The sequence below is a fragment of the Dasypus novemcinctus genome, chromosome 10, assembly GCF_030445035.2.
Source record: "Dasypus novemcinctus isolate mDasNov1 chromosome 10, mDasNov1.1.hap2, whole genome shotgun sequence".
NCBI classification, from domain to species: Eukaryota; Metazoa; Chordata; class Mammalia; order Cingulata; family Dasypodidae; genus Dasypus; species Dasypus novemcinctus.
Genome location: NC_080682.1, coordinates 127,368,335 through 127,390,384, shown reverse-complemented (window position 1 = coordinate 127,390,384; position 22,050 = coordinate 127,368,335).

The following is a 22,050-nucleotide window of genomic DNA, read 5'->3' as shown; positions in this document are numbered from 1 at the left end:
TTATAGTGACAAACCTATCATGTTACATTTACTGATTAGCTGACATATGTGTTAATCAGGATCAAGTTCATCCCCGGAAGCTGAGTGCAGTTATGCTGTGTCATTGCATCCCAGATAGAGCAAAGAAGTATCCAGGACACTTAAGCCATTTGACTATTGGGCTCTAGCACCCCCATCATTCCTCCCCTTAAACAGTCAGTGTCTTAAGGGCTCACTGTTACAGAGCCACACCCTGGGCCCAAAGACCACAGCAACAATATAAGGCACAACAAAACATAGCTAAGAAATCTACAAAACCAATGCCAAATAACACAATGCATTTCCAAATGGATCCCAGATGTTCCCACCAATACCCAGTTCAACTATTGACTATAGTACGATTGCAAAGAAACTGGGGGGGTTCATCCCGCTGTTTTCCAGGAATCATTGGTACATTGTTCAGTATTCTGGGGTACTATTTCCCTTAATGTTACATGTTCAGCTGGAAGCCACACACACACACACACACCCCATTATAGATAGCATAATCCATTGAAGGGCGGATATTGTCCATATCTCTGGGGAGCAGGGCTTCTACTTGTTTTTGTGTTGTTTCTCATTCTGGTGTGAACAAGTCCATTGTCTGAAGACATAACCAATTAGCCTTGGTCTCTGGGGCAATGGTCCATGGAAGGCCTTCTGCTCCTTCTGCTGACAGGTCAGTGCATACCCAGCACTGGGTTATGTTGTGAACACAGGAATAGGTATGAGCCCATGACAGTACAGTGTTGGCTGCTGTCAACCTGGGAAGAAAGACAGTAGGGCCAAAGATATCATGAGAGGTAAATCATGTCCCTCAGGCAATATACATGTGACCTGTTCATCTTGGGACAGAATGGTGGCAGGCACTGGTGGCCACCCTTGTCTGGAATACCATACCTTGTCTCCCCACACTAAAGTCAACTGCAAAGGGGATAGCTCCATTGGGGGTAATGGTATGGGCCACATTTGTTAGACAAAAGTTCCACTCAGAAGGGTTCCCCAGAGTTTTCAGGCAGTGCCACTCATACTTCAGAGGGCTGTTTACAAACCCATGGTGTCATGGTCAGTCTCCTCTTCATGCCATCGCCATATGCCAACAGGACGGCTCTCCAAGTGGGGACTTCAGTTACAACAGTTCATGGTCATATCCACACCACTGTTTGTCCTGACCCCAAGGCAGTGGGAGCAAGCAATACCAAAGTTCCATCTAAAACTTTAGGAAGTGCAAGAGAGTCTGACATGTTCATTATTACATGTAAGGGTAAAGCAAGTCCCTGTACAACCAAGTCTAGGGGCAACTGCCGCATTTGCCATGGCTGCTCATTTAGGTGTACTGCCCACAGCAGGTGGGTAGCCCACCGCTGCAAGGTCAGCTCCCTTGGAGATGTCATGCATAATTTGTCCTTCAATAAATCATTGCACCATTCAAGTCTGCCTGCCTCCTGTGGTCAATATAGAACATGTAAGTGTCAATCAATGTCTTCATTTTTTGCCCAGGTTTGCACTTTGGAACCTATGAAATTGGTGCCTCTGTTATTCCACACTTTAAGGGGATGGATGCCCATTCCTGGCACTTAAAATATCCAATGCCACAATGGTACACTTTTGGGTGTCTATTCAGAATGGAAGCGGAAAGCTAAACCTATATTAGTATCCACAGCTATGAACAGGAACTTAAACCCTTTATCAGAGGGTAGGGGTCCACTATACTCTACCTGCCATACCTGTAGGGGTCTACTTACTCATTTTATGACTCCTTTCATGGGCACCCAATGCCCACATGGGTGTTGCTTAGCACATAGCTCACAGGCTGTTACCATGTTCATTGCACCTGCAGTTGTTAATGGGATACCATATTACCTGCCTATCTGCAGGAGGATTTGAGCCCCCACATGTCCCAGGTATTTATGTAACTAGGTGGCCTGTCCATCCATTGAAAGGTATAAAGTTCTTGTGCTAGACTGTCTGCAGCATCATTTCTTGGGCTTATGAGAGGTTTATGCCCCGCAAGATGATAAACAGTTATGCTGCTTTCTTGCCCATTTGGACAAGTCCTTTCACAAATTTTGTCCTCAGAGAGGTCTTTTATCAATCATCCATTCTTGCTGCTCCCACTGGACAGCCATAAAGTTAATCCTTTGTACACAGTCCAACTATCTGTACCCTGTAAGGGGGTTGGCTCATGCATTATAACTAACCACATGGCTCTCAGTTCAGCCCACTGGCTGCTTTGACCAAATCCAGTTTCAAACCAGATATCTTCTGTATCCACTTGGATACCTACAGTGGTTCAAGACATCACCATGCCTTTGCTGGACCCATCTGTATACCAGGCATCAGCTTGTATAGTGCCCATTCCATTCTTGTATGGGCTAGGCTCTAAAGCCTGGGGACCGGGAAGCCCTCTGCCTGAGGGGTCTACTCAACACTCTACTGGTCCTAACACTTCCTGCAACTGTGCAGACAGGGGGCTGGTACTCAACATTGCCCACTGTTTCAGATTTGTGCCACCCCAGTTCTAGGGGTATTCAATTATGAATGCACCCATCCTGTCACAGGGAGGGAGGTTCATACTAGGGCTTGTGGTCCTGTAAGCACTTCACATGCCAGAAGGGCAGCAAACACTGCTGCTAACTGGTACTCAGAGACAGAAAACAAGGTTATACCCCCTTCCCATAGTTGAGGCCATAACCCTATGGACACCCTGCATTTCCCATATGTTTGCAAGAGGCTCCAGGCAACCTAGCATCATGACAAGTGACTTCAAGTTGGAAAGACAGGGAATGATCAATAACTTGCAAGCTCTGAGCCTGGCTAACTGCCTGCTTGGCAGCTTGAAAAGCATGTTCATGGGTATCAGTCCAATCCCAAACACTTCCCTTCTGGAGTGCATAAAAGAGGTGGAGTATCTGTGTCAAATGAGGTATAAACACCCTCCAATATCTTAAAGGCCAGTAAATGCCTATAGCTGTTTTATAGTAGTAGGTCGGGGGTACACTTGTACCTTATCTATTACAGCCTCAGGGATAACATTTGTCTTACCCAACCAAGAATTTGACAGATACTCCAGGCCCTTGGGCCTTTGCTTTGTTGACTGCTCAACCCCCTGTTGTCAGCCTGGCTCATAGGTCCTTGGCTGCTGCTTCTAAATCTGAAAGAGAATCAGAGGTTAGCTTAACATCATCAATATAATGAAATAGATGAACAGAGCATTTATGCATCCAAGTTGAGAGATCCTGCACAATCCAACCATGACAGATGGTTGGGCTATGAATATACCCTTGAGGTCCACTGGCATCTTTCCCATGTAAAGGCAAATTGTTTTTGACTCTCTGGTGCAATATCTACAGAAAAAAGCATTAGCCAAATCCACCACATAATGATATTGTCCTAACACATGCAATAGCTGACCCATGATCTCAGTCACTGATGGGACTACTTCATGTAAAGGTGGAATGACTTTATTAAGTTCACAGTAATCTACCATCATGTGCCACATTTCATCAGCCCTCTGGACAGGCCACATGGGGGACAATGTGCAGCCTCTAGTCCTCTAACCTCCCTAATTGGGTTCTTTGGCCTACTTGTCAATTTTCATAGGCATTTTCCTCTGGTTCTGCCCATAAAACATCTTGTAAATGGAAAGGACATCCCATTTATGGGGGCTTTTTTCCCTGCAACTTTGTGTATTGTTGTTCCAGCATCAGCTCCTTCCAGAGAGTCAGTAGCACTCAGTATGTTGCTGATTTATTTTATCTGAATTCACACAGGCTGCAATGAGGTCTGCCCACATTTGCAGCCAAGACACTTTCAGTGGCCTCAGGAACTTGCTCCCCTGGGCCTGAGTTTTGCTGGTCCCTTGCCCCCCCCATATGGTCCCCTCCTAATGCTGCTCTGGAAGGGGCAGGACCTTTAGACTCCACGGTCCTACTTTATCCACATATGGGGATAAGAAGGCTGCTAAGGAACCAAAAGTACCTGGTGGAGCTGTAACCAGAATCATGTCCTTCATACAGATGGAAAAGAGTTCACTGTCCTGGCCCATATAATTTGTCTGGGACATCACCCAGGGCATTCCCATCTCATGCACAATCTGACCCAGGTCCACATGAGTGGCCCATTGACTAACAGTCTCTGGGAGCTCCCTAGCATTGTGCCATATCATCCAACACAGAATCCTGGGGGTGGTGTGGGGACCCAGTCCAGGGCTCATCGTCAGTACTCACAGCACCGTTGGCCTCTTTGAAAGCTGTCTCTTCCTCTACTGCACTCAGGTGGGTATCTAATCCTCCTGCCACCCTCTAAGTCTCTGAACACAGGCTTGCACAGTCAAAATTTCCTTGTGCTGTTCCTGCAACGTAGCCAGGAACAACCAGGGAATTTCCCAGCCCATTCCTTCTGGGAAAGGGTTAGGATGGCTTCCAAAGATTCCAGAACCTGTGTGATAAACTCTGGAGTGGGTGAACCATATCCCAGCTCCACAGAGGGGTCCATTACAGGAGAATCATTGCCACCAGATACCAAAGACCTGAAGGAGGTCACATCCCACCCCCATTATGCACTGTTGGGTCCACCTGGGCTGAAGATCCACTCATCATGCTTGGAAGGTCCTGCCAGATATGCCACATGTCAGATCCAAGCCCCTCAATCAGAGTGGGGGAGTCAGGGACATTAGCAAAGAAAAAAGCACATGGAGCTGTGGGGAGTTTATGCATATTGAGTTTATTTCATGCTCTTTCCCTTTCTCTCTCTCTGCTCCTGTTTCTTCAGGCTTCTTTGTTCTCTCCACTCCACTCCTCTGTTTACATGGGAAGTGCTTTTAATTTACTACTATCAGCATATATGATTGACTTACAGTGGCCTATCATGTTATGTTTACTGATTAGCTGACATCTGGGTCAGTCAGGATCAAGTTCATCCCCAGAAGCTGAGTGTAATTATACTGTGTCATTGTGTCCTGGATATAGCAAAGAAGTATCCAGGATGCTTAGGCTGTTTAACTATTGGGCTTTAGTGCCTCCTACACCCCTGTCAAACCTGCACCATCCAACACAATATTGTCACTACACCCCTGGACTTTGTGGCTTTATTAAAGGTCAGGTGACTGTTTAAGTGAGGATCTATATCTGAACTCTCAATTCAGTTCCATTGGTCAGTTTGACTATCCTTGTGGCAATAACATGCAGTTTTGAACACTATAGCTTCATAGTATGTTTTAAAGTCAGGTAGTGTGATTCCTCCAATTTCATTTTTCTTTTTCAATGGGTCTTTGACTATTCAGGGCCTGTTGCCCTTTCATATAAATTGCATGGTTGGTTTTCCCAATTCAGTAAAAAATGCTGTGGTCATTTTTGTTGTGACTGCATTAAATCTGTAGATTAGTTTGGATAGGATAGACATCTTAATGATGTTTAGTCTACCTATCCATAAACAGGGAATATTATTCCATTTATTTAAGTCTTCATTGATTCCCTTTAACAGTGTTGCATATTTTTCTTCATATAAGTCATTTACATCTTTAGTTAAATTTATTCCTAGGTATTTGATTTTTTCTGTTGTTTTTGTAAATGGTTTTTTCCCTTGATTTCTTCCTCAGATTGCTCATTATTAGTATACAGAAATGGTACTGATATTTGTACATTGAACTTTTTAAAATATATTTTTAATTTTTAAGTTATTTAGCTTATGCAAATTGTTACACAAAAAATATAAGGGATTCCCATATGCCTCCTCCCCACACCACCCACCCTTCCCCACATTAACAACTTCTTTCATTAGTGTGGTACATTTATTGCAATTGATGAAACATTTGGAGCATTTCCCCTAAGCATGAATTATAGTTTACATTGTAGTTTATACTCTCTCTCACTCAATTCTGTAGGTTATGGCAGGATATACAATGGCCTATATCTGTATTTGCAATGTACATTGATCTTATAACCTGCAACTTTACTGAACTATAGAAGCTTTGCTGTGGAATTTTTAGGGCTTTCTATGTATAGAATCATGTTGTCTGCAAATAGTTAAAATTTTACTTCTTCCTTTCCTATTTAGATGTCTTTTATATATTTTTTCTTCTCTAAGTGCTTGAGCAAATACTTCTAACACAATGTTAAATAGAAGCAGTGAAAGTTGGCATCCTTGTCTGGTTCCTGCTCTTATAGGGAAATATTTTAGGATTTCTCCATGGAATATAATGTTAGCTGTGTGTTTTCATATATACCTTTATCATGTTGAGTAAGTTTCCTTCTATTCCTCTCTTTTGTAGTGTTTTTTTAAAGTCAACCCATTTTTTATTCCACCCCCCCTTGCCGCTTGCTTGCTGTCTGCTCTCTGTGTCCATTCACTCTGTGTTCTTCTGTGTGTCTGTATTTATTTTTTTTACTCCCTCCCCCCATGGCTTGCTTGTTGTTTTGCTCTCTGTGTCCATTTGCTGCATTCTTCTGTGTTTTTACTTGTCTTCCTTTTTGTTGCATCACCTTGCTGAGTCAGCTCTCCATGGTGCTTGCAGGCTGGCAGCACTCTGCAGCACTTGCAGGCCAGTGGCTCTCTGCAGTGTGTGGGCATGCCTGCCTTCACAAAGAGGCCCGAGGACATGAATCCAGGGCCTCCCATATGGTAAATGGGAGCCCAACTGATTGAGTCACAGGTGCTTCCCTTTTGTAGTGTTTTTGTCAGGAAAGGGTATTGTATTTTGATGAATGTTTTTTCTGCATCTATAGAGATGATCATTTGATGTTCTTCTTTGGATCTATTTATGTGGTCCATTATATTGATTGATTCTCTTATGTTGAACCATCCTTGCATACCAGGGATGCAACCCACTTGGTCATGGTGTATAATTCATTTGATGTCTTGTTGAATATGACTGGAAAGTATTTTTTTGAGGATTTTAGCATCTAAGTTTATTAGAGAGATTGAACTATGGTTTTCCTTTCTCGTGGCATCTTTGTTTGGCTTTGGTGTTAGGGTGATGTTGGCATCATAGAATGAGTTAGGCAATGTTCCCTCCACTTCTATTTTTTGGTAGAGTTTAAACAGGATTGGTGTTAGACATCCTTTCTTATTATAATCAAGCCACCATTTTTTCAGAAGAGACAAGCCCAGTACTAGATTCTAACATGCAGTTAGACAAACCCAAAACACCAGGCTTTTTCCCTTTTTTTCTCCTTTTTCCAGATCTAAAGAGAATGGCTTCCCCCCAAATTTCTGGAGGTACTAGGGCTCTCTCAGGAGGTGTTAGGCCTCCCATCCTAGCAATTAAAGCTAGGGTTTTTCTGACTATGCTCCCTGGGGAGTCTTACTTTCTTCCATGTTTGGAGTCCTTTTTGTTCCCAGAATTTTCCTTCAGATCTTCCATTGCCCTCAATTTTTATCAGGAGATTCTGGTGGAGCCCACATGTTTTCTGGATTAAATTTAATCCAGGGGCACCCAGATTGGGGTTCACCTGAGTCCTCCCAGCTTCCTCAGGGATCTGGAAGGGGCAGCAAAATGCTACCATCTCTGGCCTTCATTTGCAATCCCAGGAGAGCCCCCATTAATGTAGTAGAAGTCAAGAGGTTCAATTATTTTCATATAGTAAGGCCAGGATTCAGGAATAATTTTGGGAAGGAAAAATGATTTATTTATAACTAGTTGGGTTCAGAGCTTCTTATTCCAAAATCCAAGCCCTGAACAAGATTTTTGAGTTCCTTTTATATGAGGAAGGACCAAATGGTTCTTTGTTTCAGTGCTCAATAGGCTTGAATTAACATATATCTTCCACTCCCTAGGTAAGCTTTTAGCATGGACTTCATACATTCTAGATAAGCTTTTAGCACATTTGGTTTGCATTTTCCCTGAAGATTTAAAGTTTATAGATATTTCCCTGAATATTTAAAGTTTGCATTGCTAAACTGTTTCTCCAGGGCTGGAGTCATTGTTATAGCCACCAAGGGCAGGGCTGCAGCCTCTCACTGTCCCACACACACAGGTCAGGACACATACAGCTTAGCTTATCTGTGAAGAGATGATCAGCCTCCCACCCATAGCCCATATCAGTATAATCACTTAAAAACATATCTCCTAAAAATTAAGAGTAATATGTGGTCTATGATATTATTATACACTAGTAAAGTGGTCTAAACTTTTAATTTCTAATTTGGCATATTTATTAGATAATATTTATATAAAAGCATAGTAAATGATGTATTAAATCTCTATCATTGCTTATTATATATCTAGCAGTTTATTTCTGTTTTTCTGAAATTATATGTAAGTAGGGAAATCATGTTAAGAGCAGTATTTCTGGACTCAGCAAATCTTGGTAGAATCAGAGGGACAACAGATAACAGCATGACTCTATTTTATTTAATATTCTGTATTCTTTCTCATCTAAAAAATGTGTACAATTGTAAAACCTATGATAAATGTGTTCATCTGATAAATGTGCTAATGAAGGTAGCTATTTATAATAGTGTCAAGTTCATTCTAATTAGACAATATATATGGCTTTCTATTATATACTAGCCAGATGATAATTCATACATATATATGTGTATATATTTTTGAAAAGATTTTTTCAGTCATATTTTGTAAAGTACTTTTTATAATCAATTGATAAAGATTCACTAAACTAATTTTTAAAATTCCAAATCATTCATATGAACAAAACCAATTTTTAAGTCATTTATGCTAATCACCTTTGATTGTTCAACACTTTATAAGAGTTGAATGCTATGGGAATTAGGAATAACTCATGCCTGACTTCATCCTTATGGGACTGAAAGAATTTGAAGAGATCTGGGGGGTCCTCTTTCTGTCATTTCTCTTGATATACCTGACTACTCTCTCTGGGAATGAAGGCAGGATATTGATATTTGCTGGGTCTCTAGCTACACACTCCCATGTACTTTGTCCTTAATCACCTGTCATTCCTGAACCTCAGTTACTTAATAGTAATCACACCTAAAACCTAAGAGAAATTACTGATCTCCAACAAGTTTATTGGATTCATGAGCTGCTTACACAGATGACTTTTTTGGGGGCAGTCAATGAATTTTTCCTCCTCTCAATGATCTTTGACAGCTATATAAACATCTGCAACCCTCTTCACTACTCAATGATAATGTAGAATAGACTGACTGCTGCAGCCTCATCACTGGGTCATATGTGACTGGTTTTATTGATTCCTAGGTCTATGTTCTTTGCATGAACAGTTTGCATTTCTGCAAATGCAACATAATCTATCACTTTTTCTGTGACTTAATTGCAATTTTAGCTCTGTCCTGCACTGATACTCTTGACCCTGAAATCATGATGATCATTCCCATTGGCTCAAAAGTAATGGTTTCCATGATTGCAATGTCTGTGCCCTACAGGTCCATTTTGTCTTCTGTCCTGAAAATTAATTTTAATTCAGAAAAGCACAAAGCCTTTTATAATTGTGCCTTCCATCCCCTGGCAGTCACCATTTTTTATGGCACCAAGATTTTAATTTATTTAAAATCAAAAGAAGTCCAACTTCTTGGGAATGGATCAAGTGACCTCTGTGTTTTATGCTAATCCACTCACTTATAAAGGTTTAGGAACAAAGAGATGAAAAGTGCTCTCATTAAAGTCATACAGCAGAGAGAGGTCTCCAGGCAATTGAAATATCAATGATGCTGAATATCTGAGCTCATCTTTTCTTTCTTTCCTACTTGGTTATTTACTTAGTCTCTATTTAAATACAGTAGTGTCCTTTAACTAGTTTGCATTTCTGTTGAATCATCTACTTGACCACATATGCCCTGGAACATTTCCAGAATATGTTTTTAGAAATTAATGTAGTATTAGAAGCCAAGAAATATGTTAAATTTGTGGCTTAAATACATGTTTTTCTACATAAATTAGTTTGTAAGTAACTCTATGGATAATTTTAAATCCATAGAGATAGTATAAAGGATAAATCAGATGTTGAAGTAAAAAATTTTACCCAGTACCACCTAATATTGACCACTATCATCAAAATACTTATATTTTTTGCAAAATTTGAATACCCAATGCCTTTTTTATAATAATACTAACTGGTCTTTTATAAATATTTTGGCTTATCTTATTCATAAACAAGCAACAGATTAAAAGATTTATTTTTAGAACAAAGTAAAATATTGGATAGAATTAACTTATAGAAAATAGTATGTGTGAACATTGAAGAAAATTTGGAAAATAATGAAAAATTGTAAAGTACACAGAAATATCCCAACCATTTCTGATAGTTTTATTCATGGTCTTCTAGACTAATCTTATACATGTGTATGTATATATTATATATTAATATAAAATTTTGTCATTTTCTTTTTGGCATTTGCAACTTTTGATTTCCACTCCTCCCTAAAATATTTGGTAAATCCTTTCTTATTTAAATTTGTGAAATGAATGTTTTCATGGTATGTAAGTGCAATCAAGAATCTTATTTTGCAAGCTTTAAGCCCTGAACTTTTGTAAATATATTTGATTAATATTAGCATGTAGTATTATCTCTTTTGTGTCTACCTGTTAATCATTTGAAAATCTTACCATTCTGTAATATGTCAACAAAATTCAATAATTAGTATTTCTTTGTTTAATTTCAGTATGATTTAAAAATTATTTCATTTCTTATTTCTACAATTTTATTATACTCTTTAGAAAGAAAGAAATTATTCAGTTTAATATGGCCTGTGCATGAATTCATAGTATGCCTAGTTCCAAGAAAGCAATTAAGTGATATAGGCTCTATAGGCTTTGGATATTCAGGGAGGATGCAGACTGAATGTGTATTTGAACTTACATCCAGATGGAATGTGTGTGATATGTTAATTCAAACTTGCCTGGAATGTGAGTGATATGTTAATTCAAACCTACCTAGTACCCAAACACTTAAAACTCAAGAAACTAACAAAGTCCTTTTCACATAAAAGCACCACTTGTCTCCCTGCTCCTACATCCTCTGTATAAAAGGAACCTAGAAATCCCATTCAAGGTTTGGTTGTTTGGACAGAAGTCTGCTGGGCCCGGCTGGCTGTTAATAAATCTTCCTTCTCAGAGATGACTCACATCCTGGCCTTCAATACCACAATTACCCAACTTCTCTCTGCCATAACATCTCTGGGAGCTCATCTGGGATCACTGAGAAGGCCAGAGATGGCAACAGTTGATTGCCCCTCTCAGACACCTTTGAGAGGGTTGGGAGGGCCTACATGAACCCAAGCCCTGGATGCCCCTGGACCCCTTTTAGTCCAGAAAGAGGTTATGGACTCTGCCAGAGCCCTCCTGCAGAAACCAGAGGCACTGGAGTGTTCAAAAGAGTCCCAGAGAATGAAGCAAGGAGTTCTGCATGCCAAATGGGTAAGACCTCCAGGGGCATAGTGCAGGAAAAGCCTAATTCTGAAAAGTCAGGAGGGGAGCTTGATCAGCTCTTGAAAAGACCCTAGTACTCCCAAGGAGAAGGAAGTAAGCCATCTTCTCTAGGCCTGAAAAGGAAAGGAAGGAGGGTGGTTGTGTGTGTGTGAATGTGGAGACTGAATGAGACACACAGACACATTTCTGCGGGGTGAGTGCAGAGTCCTGATCCATGGTTCCATGGCTACCTCATCTGGCCAAGGGTGGTCTGGGGACCTTCCTGCAAAGGGGCTGTCTTCTGAGTCAGGTGCTTATACTGACCCACTAAGGCTAAGAGGGGTGCCATAGGTTCCCATGAGGGATGCAACCAGAGATGGACAAAGCAATAGGCTGAGTGTTGGGGAGCACTGATACAGGGTGGAAACATGGGGAACATACAAAGTAGGACCCCGTTAGTTTGTATGCTGAAATACTTTCCCTGAGTGTTCCATGGGGATGTATATGGCATAAAAGTTCCAGCCAGGAAATCTTAGAATGCTTTGTGAATTAGAATGGCTGACTTTTGGCATGGGTTGGCCCCAGGATCATCCATAAAGTCCATGACATGGTAACCAGAAAACAAGGGGGTCCTGACCAGTTCCCATACATTGATGCCTGGCAGGACACTGTGAGTCAAAGTCTGCCCTGGTTAAGGAAATGTGAGACTAAGGAAGCCAGGATTTGCCTAATACAAAAGCCCAGAGGTGCTGTGCAAGGAACCAGGCCAAACAAGTGCCTTGCAAAGGGTCCAGAGGAAGTAAGCCCCAAATCTAGCTCCAACCCACCCATTCTAGAAGGGTCAGACAAAAGTGACCTCCTGCTGCCCTATGTGCTCCAACTGTGCCAGTACTGAGGAATGGGGACAAGTCACCTTTTTGAAGCAGCGCGATCTCGGTGTTCCAGAGCTGTGCCCACAGGTACCTTCTCTGAGCAGTGTGATCTCAGTGTTCCTGGAGCCGTGCCCACTGCTGCCTCCTCTGAGAAGCATGATCTTGGCATTCCTAGAGCTGCATCCACTGGTGCCTTCTCTAAGCAGCATGACCTTGCCTTTCCCACAGCTGTTTTCTCCAAGCAATGCAGCCTCTTCACCCCTACAACTGCTGTCTCCACCAATCTCAGCCCCCGGCAGTGTAGTGCCATCTTCCCAGGTACAAGTGCCAATGATCAGTCTGGAAGGAGCCTCAGAAAGCTGGCAACTCAGACCACAGGGAGTACCAGGGACAGGTGGAGCAGGGAGAAGGGCTACCTTTTCATGAAGCATGAGCTCCAATTTATTACAATGCCAATGGTCAGATCCAAGAAGGAAACAGATCATTTGTGTACCAAACCTTCACTACCACTGACCTCTTTAACTGGAAAAGCCACACGCCACCATACTCAGAGAAGCCTCAGGCCATGACAGACCTTTTCCAGTCCATTATACAGATTCACGAACCCACCTGAGCTGACTATAAACAACTCCTCATGACCTTACACAATTTCAAGAAGACGTGAGTCACATGAGGGGCTCTAACCCGGTTCAAAGAGCACCCATCTGAGGTAAGCCTGGAGAGAGACAAATATGCCCATACACAGTACCCAGATGAGGACCCCCAGTGGGATCCCAATGACATGACTGGGCTCAACTGATCAGAAATTTTCCATAGAGCCTTAGTTGAAGGGTTCAGAGCTGGGAGCCAAAAGGCAGCAAACATGGCAAAGACCATCGAAGTCCTACGGACTCTTGATGAAAGTTCTGCTCAGTTCTAGGAGCACCTGTGTGAAGTGTTTTGTGTATACATGCCCTTTAACCCAGATGCTCCCAAAAGCCAAACAATGGTCAATGCAGCATTCATTGCCCAATCACAGGTTGACATCCAAAGAAAGCTACAGAAGTTAGACAGGTTCACTGGTATGACCATTTCCCAGCTCATGGAGGTAGCCTCCAAGGTTTACATCAACAATGATGTAGAAACCAGGAGAGAGGAAAACTGGAAAGTGAAAAAGAAAGCAGACCTTCTCACAGCAGCAATAGACAAAGAAGGAACCCTATGTCAAGGAAAGTAAACTGGGACACCCCTGCCCCAAGGAGGGTGGCCCACCCCTAGGGAGAAATCAGTGCATGTACTGCAAGGAGGAAAGACACTGGAAGCAGGATTGCCCCAATAGGCCACTCGACCTCTCTGACCCCCCAAAAGCAGCCAAAGCATTAGCAAGGAGAGCAAGCAGAGCATCACAAACTAAACCATGGGTTCACAAAAAATTTAGAAGAAAACCTGCAAATCAGCTCATCAGACTCACAGGAATAGAGGGCTCTGATGAGGACTATTAGGGCAGACCAGGCTCCTATTCTCTCAACCCCATGGAGCCTATGGTCAGAATCCAAATTGGGGGCTGCACCATACATACGATGGTTGACACTGGGGCTCAACACTGTAATGACTGGGTCAGTTGGGCCATTATCAAAAAGACAAGCAACTATTGCAGGGGCAACTGGTAAAAGCATCCAGCAGCCCTTCCTCCAAGCCAGGCCCTGTAACATTTGGGGTAAAGAAGTCACTCATGGGTTACTGTATCTCCCAGAATGCACAGTCCCTCTCCTGGATTGGAACCTGTTGTCTTAACTACAAGCTCGGATTACCTTTGACTCTACAGGGCAATCCACATTAACACTAGGACCACCAAAGCCTCTGAGAATAGTGCTAACCCTCCCTTTGCAGGAAGAATGGAGAATGTTCTGCCTCAGCAAAGCTGGCCAATCTACAGCCGCACAGCTCCCCTTTGAAGATGTGCCTGAAGTATGGGCAGAGGGTGACCCAACAGGGATGGCACATGACATTCCTCCAATTTTTGTTTAAATAAAGCCCACAGCCATCCCAGTGAGCATAAAGCAATATCCAGTTCCACGTGAAGCACAAGAAAAAGTCCGGTTACATATTCAGAGATTGCTGAATGAAGGCATACTAAAGCTGTGCCAGTCTCCATGGAATTCCCCACTCTTTCCAGTTAAAAAGACTGATGGGAATTACCATCTGGTCCAGGACTTGCGAGCAGTCAACTCAGCAGTAGTGACCCCACACCTGGTGGTCCCAACCCTTACACTCTTCTCAGCTTGATACCCTCATCAGCAGTCTACTTTTCATGCCTGTATCTTAAAGATGCCTTCTTCTGCATTCAAATAGCATGCCAGGGTCAACTGATTTTTGCCTTTATATGGGATGATCCGAGCTCCAGTGAAAAGCAACAGCTAACCTGGACATGGCTCTCTCAAGGATACAAAAATACACCATTTTTGGACAAGCCCTGGCCAGTGATCTCAAGTCCTTTAAACTAGAAAGCCATATTGTTTTCTCCTCCAATATGACATCCTTGGAAGTCCCACCTACCAACACTGTGCTAGCAGAACCCATGCCCTCTTAAAACATCTGCAACAAAAGGGTTATTGGGTGTCTAAAAGAAAGCCCAAATCTGCTTACCTCAGGTCAAATATCTAGGTTATAAAATAGCACAGGGACTCCATGAACTAGGACCTGAAAGAAAAGAAGCAATCTGTAGCCTCCCTGAGCCCAGTATTCACTGAAAGTTGTGAGAATTCCTTAGAGTGGCTGGATTCTACCACATTTGGATCCCCAATTTTGGGGTCCTCAAGTGCTCTTTGTATGAAGCCACAAAAGGGAGAGATTATGAACCCCTGCTCTGGGAAAGTCCACAGAAAGATGCTTTCACCACTCTCAAGGAAGCTCTGGTGGAAGCATTGAGCCTTGGGCTTACAGATCTCAGTAAACCATTCTATCTCTATCCATAATCACCAAGGTATTGCAGTAGGAGTACTCATTCAGTACTTGGGTCCCTGGCAAAGACCTGTAGCCTATCTATCCAAGCAACTGCACACTGTAGCCCAGGGATGGCCCTCATACCTGTAAGCTGTAGCAGCTGCAGCAATGCTAATACTAGAGGCCAAAAAATTAACTCTTGAGCAGCCTATGATTGTTTGGGTTCCACATGTGGTAGTCACAGTCTTAGAAGCCAAAGGAACACATTGGCTTACTAACAGCTGCCTGGTTAAATATCAGACCCTATTATGTGAAAATCCATCCATCCAACTGGAACTCATAAAAATAACCTGAATCCTGCTACCCTGCTACCCATTGAGCCATGGGTTCCAACCCATAACTGCCTGGAGACAATGCAAGAGGTGTATTCCAGCAGGCCAGACCTCCAAAACCAGCCACTACCAAATCCCAACATGGAGTTCTTCATGATGGGAGTAGTGTTGTTCAGGACCATGACTAGTGAGCAGGATATGCTGTGGTGATCTTCAAAACCACTGTGGAGGCCCAATGTCTCCCAGATAACACATCAGCACAAAAAGCAGAACTCATTACCCTCACTGGAGCCCTACTACTTGTGACTGGGGCCAAGGTGAACATCTACACAGACTCCAAATATGCCTTCCTTACCCTGCACATGCATGGAGTCTTATACAAACAAAAAGGACTCATTAACTCAGGAGGAAAGAGAATTAAATGTGGCACACAGATTCTGGAGCTACTAGAGGCAGTTTGGGAACCCACCAAAGTGGCTGTGATGGACTGCAAGTTACACCAGACAAGCCACAGCCCCATCACTCAAGGAAATCGAAAGGCAGATGCTGAAGCAAAAAGAGTGGCATGGGAGGGATCCCTATCTGAGGATCTGGCCACTGCCCTCATTCCTCAACCTCTTAATTATCAGAAACTATAGTATACACTGCCTGCTCTCATCCCATGGCCTCAGAATCACCAAGAACCACAATATACTCAAGCCGAGAGAGAGTGGATACTCTCTAAGAGCAGGGCACAAGGAGCAAACAGGTGGTGGACATTGCCTGATCACAGAATAGTCATGCCTCAAATATTAGCCACAACCATAGTTCAAGATTACCATGAAAACCATCTTAAAGAAGTGTTGGAAGGATTCTTCTACATCCCAAGTCTAGCTGCTATCACCCATGCTGTATGCCAGTGGTGTGTGACATGTGCAAAGAATAACCCTCACCAGGGACCCACGGGAGCCCCAGGAGACCAAAGAATTAGCAATATGCCTCGCAAAGATCTAGTCATTGATTTCACTGAAATGCAATGATCTGGAAGCTATAGATATCTCCTAATCCTTATTTGCACCTTTTCTGACTGGGTGGAAGCCTTCTCCCCTCGAACCAAAAAAGCTGAAGAAGTGGCCAAAGTTTTCCTCAGGGAAATCATTCCTCAATATGGGCTACCCCTCTCAGTTGGCTCCAACAACAGACCTGCCTTGTCTCTGAAATCACTCAACAGATTGCCAAAGCACTGCACATTCAATGCAAACTGCATACCACCTCAAAGCTCAGGAAAAGTAGAGCAAATGAACCATACAATAAAAACTTATATTGCCAAAATTTGCCAAGAAACTGGGCTAATGTGGGTGCAAGTATTCCTGAGTACTCTCCTCCAAGTTTGGGCCAGCCCAAGCTGAAAGCTAAGCCTAACCCCTAATGAAATCCTCTTTGGGAGCCCCCCCTTAATTGGAAATATGGAAGGGGATCTCAGAGAAAGAGGAAATGTACCAATAGTTTAGCAAATGATCAGCTTAGGAAAAACCCTGTAAAACCTGCATCACTGGGTCTGAGAAAGGGCCCCCATTAACTTAAGCAGCTCCATACACCAGTACAATCTGGGAGATGCATTCTGGGTCAAAGACTGGAAATTAGCTCCACTAACCCCTCAATGATGAGGACCCTATCTTGTCATTTATCCACCCCCAGTGCAGTTAAAGTAGCTGAAATCATCCGTGGATACACCATAGCCAGGTCAAGCAAGCTACCCCAGAGTCCTGGACCTGTATTCCATGCGGTGGCTTGCTCGGTCGGTAGAGGTGGGGTCTGGCTGCGGACGAGGGGTCGGTCCAGCTCTGGACGAGGGGTCAGTCCCGCTTGGGACGAGGGGTCGGTCCCACCTGGGACGAGGGGTCGGTCCGGCAGCAGACGAGGGATCGGTCTCACAAGGGGTTGCGCGGTTCAGCTGACGGGGTCGCCCGGCAAAGCCGGCGACGAAGGGGTCGCCCGGAGAAGCCGGCGACGAAGGGGTCGCCCGGAGAAGCAGGCGACGAACTGGGGACAAGGGAGGCCAGGCCCTTGTCGGGGGCTCTCAGGACTGGAGGGCGCACGGCAGAAGAAGTACCGCGGAGACAAGGTAAACACGCAAGTCCACTTTATTGAGGGAGAGGCAACAGTTTTATAGGGGCTGGGGAAGCCTGATTGGTCGAAGCCACGCCCTGTTCTGATTGGTTGCCAGCGAAATGTCAGTGGGCAGTACTGGACGGGGGAGGGGTGGTGATTAGGGATTGGCTGTCGCTGTTACTGGGGGAAGGGGCAGAGTTTAGGGATTGGTGGCTGCTGTTGCTGGGGTGGAGGGCAGACTTGAGTTTCCCGCCCACGCCTTGCTGTTGCTGCTGTCGGGGGAAGGGAAAAGGGCAGACTGGATTTTTCCGCCCACACCGGGCTGTTGCTGCTGTCGGGGGAGGGGAAAAGGGTAGACTGGATTTCTCCGCCCACGCCTGGCTGTTGCTGCTGTCGGGGGAGGGGAAAAGGGCAGACTGGAATTTTCTGCCCTGCGCCTGCGCAGGGAGAAAGAAGGCATCGTGTGGCGCCATCCGGGAGGAGGGGCGGCCGCGGAAGCACGGCTGCCGAGAAGGGGAGACCCGAGGGCACTCTGCGCCCATGCCGAGCTCCCTTCGGGGGTGGCGGTGAGTCCGACCAGCCACCCTATTATGGGGGCAGCGGCTTGGCCTGCTGCGGCTGCTCCCCCACCAGACCAGCAAAGCACACTTCAGCCCGAGGAGTGACCGCATTTCCCCCTTCTTTTCAAATAAAGGCCAGGATGGCAGCAGTAGCAAATAGCCGAGGCCCAAGAGGCAGCAAGCAATGAGGGAAGCGGGGCTGAAGAGGGAGGTGAGTATGCTGGGGATATAAATGTACAATTTGGGGGGCGGTATCTTGCCGTTGCAAGCAAGGGTGGCCAATGTCCAATTCTTGTTGATCTCGGCGGCTATAAGGTCTATCTGCTGTTAAAAGTCCCGAATGACAGCGCGTTACAGGTAGTTGATCTCTTCTTGGTGGCAAAGAGCGGTAGAGGCAGACTGTGTGATGGTCTGGAGGATCGCAGCGGTGAGGACAAGTCACGTCAGGGCACCAGCGATGGTGGTGGCGGCAGCGTCGGGAGTGGTGGAGACGTAGGCGAAGACAATAAGAAGGCCAAAGTCTCCATGAGCGCGAGAGAGGCCGATGTTAACGGGGCAGGCTGACATGGGGCGGCCCAATCTGCAACGCAATGGGGGTTCAAGCAAAAAAAGGAGGGGGGTGGGGGACGAGAAAGGACGCTTTGGATGGCTGAGAAGAGGAGTGAGGTTGAGACAGGAGGAAGTTCCGCAGAAGTATAGGGAGGCAAAAGCAGAAACGTTATTAGATGCTAGAAAGCAGGCCGCGGGCCAGGGAAAGCGGGTTGCGGGCCGTTTAGCGGGGCTGGAGCTGCTTGAGAGCGATGGCGGCATGGGGGGCCGTGGTTACAATCTTCTGGGGTGGTAGCGGCTAGACAGATGGCGGAAAATATTATCAAGAAAGCAAAGGTTATGAGGAAGAAATAAAGGCTGTGGGGGAAGTGAGAAGATCATTTAGAGGATAGGGTTGAGAATGGTATGTTTAAGACAGAAGCTTTGTGGTTTGTAGGAGACTGCTTTATAAACGAAGGAGAATGAGGGCAGTAAATATAGTAACGATAGATAGGAAGATGACAGTGAGGAGGAGTCTTTGTTTAAGGTTCCAATCGTCCGACGCAACAGTGGCTAGGCCGATAGCGAGGGGTGTTGCTAAATAGACAATGGCTGCAAAGACAAAATCATCTTCTGTTTCCTCAAGAATAACTTTTCTTTAAATACTTAGTAGCATGCAATATTAGAAACCGTTTCCTAAAACCAAGTTGGCAGGGGAGCTTGGTTGCTGTTAATCTTTCCTGTTATAAAATTACCTGTTATTATTATTATTATTATCATCAATTCAGTTTTACATATATATATTTAAGAATGACCTTTTGGAATTAACCATTTAATACCTTAATGTAAGCTATTGAAGATAAATTTTATCTTTACAGAACACATTCCCTTATGTAAAGTTATCACAATACCTTTTACACTTGCCGCATGCAAATTAAATTTCAAGAGTTTATGAAAAATTAGCCATCCTACTTTAGGACAAAATACGTCTTTTTGCAAAACTTATTACATTTCCGTTAGCATTTTTACAAACTTTTAACTTTTTTAATATTCATATAAGTTTTACATTCTTTATATTATCCTGTGAAGAAAAATAAGTTATTCATTTTAATCTAGGCAAGAACAACTTTTTATGAAGACGTACAGTTAATTTTCTTAATTAAGACTTACAATTTTTTTAAATTGTAGATATCTTATTAACATTTAAACTTATGTATTAATATAATAAACTTAAGTATTAATATAAGCGCTTATTTAATTTTTGGCCATTTGAATAGAGCTCTTTTAAAGATTTCTAGTAATTTATATTTACCATCCGGAGGTATCACAATATATGTTGACATTGAACGAACAGACAGACAAACACAGAACAATTACAACCCATTAACAGAAATATATAATTTATTTACAGTTGACTCATAACTCTTACTTTCTTGGTATAGCTGCTTTTAAATCCTTTTTTATATAGCATATCATAGATTATACCCTTCAAGATTTCTTCTGGACTTCATGTTGCCTGTAATAAGCCAGGAGGGAATCTTTTACCTTCCTGCTCCACAGCAGAAGTGACCCTATCTATAAGGCAAGTGTAGGTATCCGGGTCCCAGAGCTGACACGTGGTAAGCCACGGATTAAAAGGGAGAAGAAGGTCCCAATATACTTGAAGCTGTTTCAAAGAGATCTTACACCGGTGAGTGTCTAGGAGACCGGCGAGAGCCCGAACTTGTGGGGCTTGCTTAGCAGATAGGATGTTACCCATTGCTAATGGCCTTTTGGAGCCGATAAGAAAAGGGGCCCTTACCTTGAGAGTGCGGCGATGGGAGCCGAGGTGCGTGGTGAGACGAGGGGTCGGAGCCGATGGGACTCCGACGGTGGTCGCGGGCCAAGAGAAGGCCCCGACAAGGGGAGGGCGGGATGACGAGCAGTGGAGCAAGGCAAAGGGGAGCAAGCACGGAGGGGAGGAGGCAGAGGTGAAGGCAGGGGTGGAGGTGCTCAGGCACGCGCTCCTGAGAGTTTTATTGGTGCCTCTTAATCATAGCGGGTCGGTATAAGCCCCCGACATGGAAGGAGAAAGCCATCCAGTGATTCTCCCAGACTGCCGTGGATCATATGAGGTCACCAAGGTTCAGGAGCAGCAATGCAGAGCGAAAAGATAGGGGTGAGAAGAGAGGAGAGCGTAGGGCTATGGTAGGGTTACTTCAGACGTGCAAGCGCGTGCTCCCAAGAAATCCAAGGCTCCTCTTAATCATAGCGGGTCGGTATAAGCCCCCGACATGGAAGGAGAAAGCCATCCAGCGATTCTCCCAGACTGCCATGGATCGTATGAGGTAGCCAAGGCTCAGGTAGCAGCAATGTTGCATGAGAGAAGTCCCAAGGTGAGAAGAGAGGAGGGCGTAGGGCTGTGGTAGGATTACTTCAGACGTGCAAGCGCGCGCTCCCGAGAAATCCAAGGCTCCTCTTAATCATAGCGGGTCAGTATAAGCCCCCGACATGGAAGGAGAAAGCCATCCAGTGATTCTCCCAGACCGCCGTGGATCGTATGAGGTAGCCAAGGCTCAGGTAGCAGCAATGTTGCATGAGAGAAGTCCCAAGGTGAGAAGAGAGGAGGGGGGGGGGCCGCCAGGTTATGGAGTGAGGCTGTGGTGGAGTTGCCTTGCCCCACGTTGGGCGCCAGCTGCGGCGGCTTGCTCGGTCGGTAGAGGTGGGGTTGCTCAGCCCCACGTTGTGCTGTGGTGGGGTTGCTTAGCCCCACGTTGGGTGCCAACTGCGGTGGCTTGCTCGGTCGGTAGAGGTGGGGTCTGGCTGCGGACGAGGGGTCGGTCCAGCTCTGGACGAGGGGTCAGTCCCGCTTGGGACGAGGGGTCGGTCCCACCTGGGATGAGGGGTCGATCCAGCAGCAGACGAGGGATCGGTCTCACAAGGGGTTGCGCGGTTCGGCTGACGGGGTCGCCCGGCAAAGCCGGCGACGAAGGGGTCGCCTGGAGAAGCTGGCGACGAAGGGGTCGCCCGGAGAAGCAGGCGACGAAGGGGTCGCCCGGAGAAGCAGGCGACGAACTGGGGACAAGGGAGGCCAGGCCCTTGTCGGGGGCTCTCAGGACTGGAGGGCGCACGGCAGAAGAACTACCGTGGAGACAAGGTAAACACGCAAGTCCACTTTATTGAGGGAGAGGCAACAGTTTTATAGGGGCTGGGAAAGCCTGATTGGTCGAAGCCACGCCCTGTTCTGATTGGTTGCCGGTGAAAGGTCAGTGGGCAGTACTGGACGGGGGAGGGGTGGTGATTAGGGATTGGCTGTCGCTGTTACTGGGGGAAGGGGCAGAGTTTAGGGATTGGTGGCTGCTGTTGCTGGGGTGGAGGGCAGACTTGAGTTTCCTGCCCACGCC